Genomic DNA, 7,119 nt, shown 5'->3' with positions numbered 1-7,119 from the left:
CAGTGAATGGGTGGGGCTCCTTTGGAGAGGGTGGATCTAAGTGTAGCATATAGGAGAGTACAAAGGTTCCTAGGAATGAGCTCAGTGTGCAGGGACAGAGGGGAAGTCAGTGTGCCTGGAAGCAGAGCGAATCAGATAAAGAGTGATAGGAAATGGGGTAGGTAAAATTTCAAATTCACACCAGGTAGGCCTAGTATTCTCATGGTAAAGAATTTGGATTTTTTCCTAAGCACAATGAGAGACCCACTGAACATTGAAGGGTTTTTGTGCTAGCACATTGACATATTCTGACATATTAAACACACATTTTCAATTGAGGTGAAATCCACTTACATAAAATTAACCGTCAAAAAGATTTCAGAGGCATTTAGTACTTTTCACAATGTTGTGCAATCACCATCAGTTTCTATTTTTAAAAGATTGTTCTCATTGGCATGTGGAAGATGTATGGTAGGAGCCAAGAGTGCAAAAGAAGGAACATGTTTGTAGGGGATGCTGAAGAGATGATGGTGGCTAGGGTTGGAGCAGAGAAAACAGAGAGAGTGGGCAGATCTATGAGCTACTTTTTTGCAGAAGAGTCAATAGGGCTTTCTAACACAGCCATTATATTATACGAGAGAAAAACAAAAACAAAAATGAAGCACTTGATAAACTTGGCAAACAGTCAAACATCATCATCATTTTGAATAGGGCTTGATAATTATTAAAGAGAAAGAGCTGGACTGGATGGTCTCTCAAGGTCCCTTAAAGTCCTGAGATCCTCTGATGCTTTAAAGACAGGTAAATTGTTTGGGGAAAAAAGGGGAAGATTTATTTGAAGATTTTCCTGATCCCATGCAGTGCCCAAGGGCTTCCAGAGGACAGTTCCAGGGCATTGTCTGACCAGATACTTCATGAGAACAGGCAAAGCCTGCCTCCCTCCAGCCAGCAGAGCTGTGTCAAGGCCTGGAGGCGTGCATGGGAACTGGCAGGCCTGGCCTAGCATCCCAGACGCTACATGCTTAAGAAGGAAGTGCCCTGACGCCTAGGCTCTCAGACCTCCGAGATGTCCAGTAAAAACAGACTGGGTGGTGAGGCCACAGGCCAGAGAAAGGAGAGTGCTTCCAGCTGAGCGGCCCTATGTGGATGACTCTTGCTGGCACTGAGCATGCCACAGGAGGTGATAGCACTTTCCCCAGAATCCCAGGGACTGGAGGCCGAGATCTTGTGCACAAGTGAGGCTCAGCATCTGACCCTGTCAGCATCCCAGATGGTGTAGAGGTGGCAAGGGTCTTCAAGGAAGACCCTCCGCAAAAGACAATTTCTCCACCCCCTCCTTTCTATTTTGAGGAGCTTGCCATAAACCCAAATCTATTTGGTTTATGATCTTTGTAGTCTCCTCTGGAAAAATTGGCCTCTTTTTCGCATAAGATTAAGCTTTAGATAGTGAGGCCTCAACTGGTCTGGGAGCACTCTTCCTTAACACAGGGTTTCTCACTAAGCAAATGAAGATGCCGAATTAACTCTTCAACATCACCTGAGTAATAATGCCACTACATTATAATTTGTGAAATGGTCCTTCCAACTGAAAGAACAAACATCCCTTAGACATCGTAAGAGCTATAGTTGTCAAAGTGTGGATTGCACACTGACAACATTAGTATATCCGTCACCTGGAATTTGTTAGAAATGCAGATTCCTGGCCCCCACCCCTGACCTATTAGGTCAGAAGCTCTGACGGTGGAACCCAGTAATCTGCTTTAACAAGTCTTTCAAGAAATTTTGATGCATGTTCAAGTTTGAGGATGCCTGCCTTAGAAAAACAGCGAAATATGGAACCTAGAAAGTCTGAACGGATCAGGAGGTCACCTGACCATATTATGGATGAAGGCAGTGAGGCCCAGAGAGAGAAGGTGACTTGTCCAAGAAGGTATTAAGAACAGATCGCCTTGTGGTCCCTCGAGGCTCTCCCCCCGTGGGAAACTGCAAGGACACTCAGATTTTTCTTTTGAAATGCTTTCCTTTCCCAGAAATTTCTAGCTGTTCAGCAGTCCTCACATTATCAGGTAACTTTTAACAAATACTCTGTGCGTTTATATAATTCTGGTTATTTTATACAGTAAAGGTGTATGACACTAACTGACATAAAACGCTAGAGACATCAGAGTGTGATTTAGATGGGTTCCCTGGAAGCAGATTTGGTGACAGAGAATTATATGCAGAAGTTTTATTGGGTATACTTCCAATAGATTCACCTAGAAGGGTTGGTCAGGGGAAGAAACTGATCTTTAATCCGGTTGTAATTGAGGTTTTAGATGATCCTACAGGGAGCTCTGGAGCAGGAAGGAACTTTCAGAATTACTTCCACTTGAAGCAAGGGGTCTGACCTTTATATCTCTTCATTAGCCAGTCATTGCTGTGAGCCATCCCGGAGGGACTTCATCTTAGGCCAGGCAGGGCTCTACCAAGGGCACAGCTGGGAGCAATCAGCAGCTGGAAGCTGGTGCAGCCACCTTGAAGAGGGGATCTGGAGAGCACAGGAAAGTATTCTCTACAGAAGGCATTACAGAGTTGGGGGCTGGATGGCAGTATCAGAAAAATTCACCTGCTGAAAATAAAACCCAAACACCCAAACTCAACATTGAAAGAATCAGATCCTAAAAGGTGTGTTACTGATGAGACTAGAGTACTTACCGTTTCTCCTAAATACTCCCAAATCTACTGAAGAAGATCACGGTACACACCAGAGCTTTCCAACAGGTGTGCTAAGGCCCACTGATGGGCAACAGTGAGTCACAGATATGGCAGAGCTTCCCAAACCTTATGGTGGCAGAATAGGACTTAGGCTAACTAGAGTTTCCTCTGGTATCCCATACAAACATGGCGTATGGCTGCATAGTGTTCAAAAAGTTGGGGAGCACAACTTATAAATAAAGTTATCTGCTCAGTTGTACCATACTGTGTCTGGGGCAATGCTGGCATCACATATGGAGGTGGTCTGTATGAATTTACACAAAACTAGTTGGTGCTTCTCAAGCACCATGCCAGAGTGGGACCCCACTAATTCTGAGAACCAACACTGTTTATCCAGAATTGCGTCCTGAGTGCAGAAGGGCAGTTCACCCAGGTACCCTAAAATGGTGAAATATCCCTGAAGAACAAGGACACTCTTGAAGCTTGCTCTACTTTTGTCCCCATGAGGATATCTGCTTTATGTTTCAGCATCCTCAGTGGGATTATGCTTAGAGGGTGCTCTGAGAAAAGGTTGGGGACCAGTGATCCTACCTGATACCCCTCATTGGTAAGCCTGTATCTAGTTTTTCATTCAGTCTCTTATTTAGAGAATCAGTTCTCCATAATGGGCTTATCTGTGAGGAACTGATAGAATTAAGTTCTATCTAACCTGCAAAGCTGAGGGCCGACCTCTGGGTTGTGGTGACGTGGTACGGAGACCCCAGGCAGTTCTCTCTCCCAGCAGTATCATTTAATGAATAAGGAAACAATCTCACACAGAAGGGACTGGCTGTTGGAGAAACAAATGTTTTCCCAGGACATATACCAATTCTAGGGCTATTCTTTCTGTCCAGAATTGGGCAGGACAGAAAGCAGTTTGAGAAGCTTTAATGACAGAGGCCTGTCTGATCAGTGAGCCTTGAGCTGGCCCCCTGTTGGGCTACCTTCAGTCCTGTAGCACAAATATTTACGTGGCCTGCTCTATAATCCCTGGTTATGGGGTCAGACTAAGGGTGAAACTAGAACCATGCCCATCTCCTCATCCCATCTCTTATCTTTTGGTAGGGAAGAAATCTAAGTATTTCCCCTATGTGGTTGTAAGTTTTGATGCAAACCCTTGGGCAACTTGGTCCCGGAGCTGCCCCAGGATTGCATCTCAGGTGGATTTCCAACCGGCTTTGCCTTCCCACTGGGCAATAGGAAAAATGGTCCTCTAGATTTCCTTTCTGAGGAGAGAGGGAGGAGATAGCAGGGGCCTGAATACCTAGGAGCTGTGCCAGAGGATCTCTGCTCATTGGCAGAGGAGCTCCTCACTGCCACCTGCACACACACACACACAGCAGGTTACTTCGCTAACACCAGAGAAAGGTGCACCGGTTTCGTCTCAGGTGACACCGTAGAGGTTTCTCTGACAGAGCAGGTCTGAGCAGGTCTGACTGATATTCTACTTGCCCTGTTGGATTGGGGACCAGTAAGTTGAAGGCTAGAGAAGCAGAAAGGAGGGAGACAGACCAGACCAGTGAAATTCAGCCTAAGCACCTGTCTCCCAGGAAGGTTTTCTGCTCTTCTCTGGGACTGTGCCAGCCAACTTGAGGGAGAGCGGTGTCGCCTCTGGAGCCAGCCAGAGCCCACTCCCTAGTGCTCTGGAGCAGCCAACTGAATTCTGGAGTCTCCTTCTCATTGTGCTTTAACACAATGCCAGGAGGCTCCACCCTAGCTGGGAGATGGAGCAGCCCCTGCCAAAGACTTTTGTCTTTCTTGACTACATGTCCCAGAACATCCAGGAGCCTCCAGCCCTAGATCACACCAATCCCCAGGCCTCCCTGGCACACTGCCGGAGGGGTGCTGTTACTGCTTTGACACAAACTTAGCCATGAGCTGTTGCTCTTATCTCTGTCTCTGTGTTCTCATTCTTAAGGACAGGGACGATGACCTCTTCATTTCTCCATCCCCCAAGGCCATAGTGCCAGTTTCAAAGTAGGGTTTCAGGAAATGTCTGGTAGATGAAAAGGTAAATGCATAAATGAATAGATGCAGTTACGAGAATTAATGAGAGCCCCAATAACACTGACCAGTTGAGTCAGTCTTCGGAACTAGGCCATCTAATCCTAGAGTAGAGGGTGGGAAATGGGGTATCTACATCCTCAGCTCTTGGCACATTCTCTCACCACTCACCCACCATGTCTTTTTCCACCATCCGACATTACAGTGAAACTGGGACACAGAGAGGATGCAGAGAAACCTGGGAAGGTGAAAAGGCATCCTTTAGTGTGTGTGTGGTGGGGATATGTGTAGAGAAGAGGAGGCTGTGCCCTATCCCTGTCCTGCTGCTATGGCTATCTGGCGCTTGAGCTTGGCAAGGTTTTCTTGGATGACCTTTGAGGTCTGGTCTTTCAGAGCTTCATCTGGCAGGGCCTCATTTCTGTCCAACCCTGAATCACCACCAAGTCACCATCCAACCCTCAGTATGAGACCTTCCTAAGCCAGAGGCAGACAGCAGTGCTAATTAGCAGGCCACCTTCCATGTACCCAGCAGCTGTGGCTGCTTCGTGAGTGAGTGTAAAGCGTCTCTGCTTGGAGGCAGCCCATCTCCTGTCATCTCTGCAAGAGGTCCGGTGTCTACTCCTTAGAAAGGACATGTGAGCCCACTGCTCTGCTTTCTGATCCATGCGCCCAGCTGATGGAGGGCTCTCACTGCCCATGCAGGAGTGCTCCCCCAGGACTGGGGAGAAACTCAGAACCTCTCCTAAAATTATCGCTGCAAGTTCCAGTCTTACATGGAATGAGGGCATGTAATAAGAGTAATAGAAATGTGACAGAATGATCTATACAAAGGGTAATTACCTATATAAAGGATAATACTTAGAAATATTCTTCCTCTGAGTCGTTCTGAGGATAAAAAGCTTTTGTTTTCTTTGGGTTGATCAGGTATACCATTTATTTCTTGCTCCTGTCAATCACAGTCAGCAGTTCAATAGGTAGCCTCCCATGTGATGATTTTTGCCCCCATGTTCCTTCCTTGAGGCTTAGCTATATTCTCTTAGGGCTAGGAGTCCTTTGCCTTTAGCTGACAGACAAGGAAAGAGAAAATAGAGGAGGAATACCCAGTTCTTACTCATTTTTGCCTGGGAGTGACACACATGGTAGGTCCACATAGCCCTACCTATGTGGGAGTAGAGAAATTGACCTCTAGTTGGAGAGGCCTCTGCCAGACCTCCTCATGATAAGAGAGGAACACAGATCTCAGGAAAAGAGCCAGCTGTCCCTGCCACAGCAAAGCAATGATTGGCAGCTGCAAACTGAAGAAGCTAAGGGAATAGGCTCCATGACTCAAGACTGGGAGAAAGGACAGGGAGCTACCCGGTAAGGATTACAAAAGCCCTGAGGGAAAGGAGAGGGGAGAGCCAGCCTCGATGGGGTTCTAGAGGAGGTGAGGCAGACTTGAGCAACTGCTGTAAGGTGTAAGACTTTGGAAAGAGACGATTAAGTTTATTGAGTGTTGTGTGCTGTGGTTTCTCCCTCGTCAGGCTTCAGTAAAGCCTTCTGCAGAGTGTAAGAGGTCAGAGACTGGCCTGGGATTACTGAGCTAAATGGACTAAAAAGCAATAGCTGCTCTGCAATTAGACAGTGATGACGGTCACACAACATTGGGAGGATACTAAAAATCATTGAATCATACACTTTAAAAGGGTGAATTTGATCATATGTAAATATAGCTCAGTAAAAAAAAAAAATTATATGAGAAAAAACATTAACTACCACCTTTTGAGAACTTCTTTTGAGCACTTGAGCCAGAATTTTACACATTTTGATCATCTCTAATCTGTACTTTAACCTAAAAGCTAGGTATTAATGTCTCTGTTTTACCGATAAAAACCCGAGGTTCACCAAAGTTAAAGGGATTCAAAGCCACACAAGAGTTGGAGCAAGAATTCATACCCAGAGGTCTGCCGGGCTGCAAAGCCAGCATTCTCCCCAGGGAGCTGGCCGTGCTCAGTCACCGTGACTGTCATCTGTTGAGTGCCAGGTGGTGAGACAGGAACTTTGTATATATGATTTGAATTCCTTCAACAATCCTGGGAAGTTGATGGGATCCTTAACTTCATAGATGACGTTCCTGAGGCTCAGAACAGTCAGGGATTGCCCCAACTCAGCTAAGAAGGGGCAAGGCCAGGTTCTAAGCCCTGTCTGATTTCAAAGCCCTCAATGTCCTTTCCCATCAGCCCCACTCTCTTTATACTGGGAAATGCATTTTTCTCTGTCTTCTTAACAAATAAAACATGCTTTTCCCTGCTGGTTCAAATCTAGCTCTCTTTATAGTGTCTTTTTAAGTGGTAAGTATTATGTTAAGATGCTTTCTCTTTCCTTCTTCACTAATTGAGGTCCATCACCTTTTGCAAAGTTGGA

Source organism: Manis pentadactyla, chromosome 4, assembly GCF_030020395.1.
Source record: "Manis pentadactyla isolate mManPen7 chromosome 4, mManPen7.hap1, whole genome shotgun sequence".
Taxonomy (NCBI): domain Eukaryota; kingdom Metazoa; phylum Chordata; class Mammalia; order Pholidota; family Manidae; genus Manis; species Manis pentadactyla.
Note: the sequence above shows the minus strand (reverse complement) of the source record.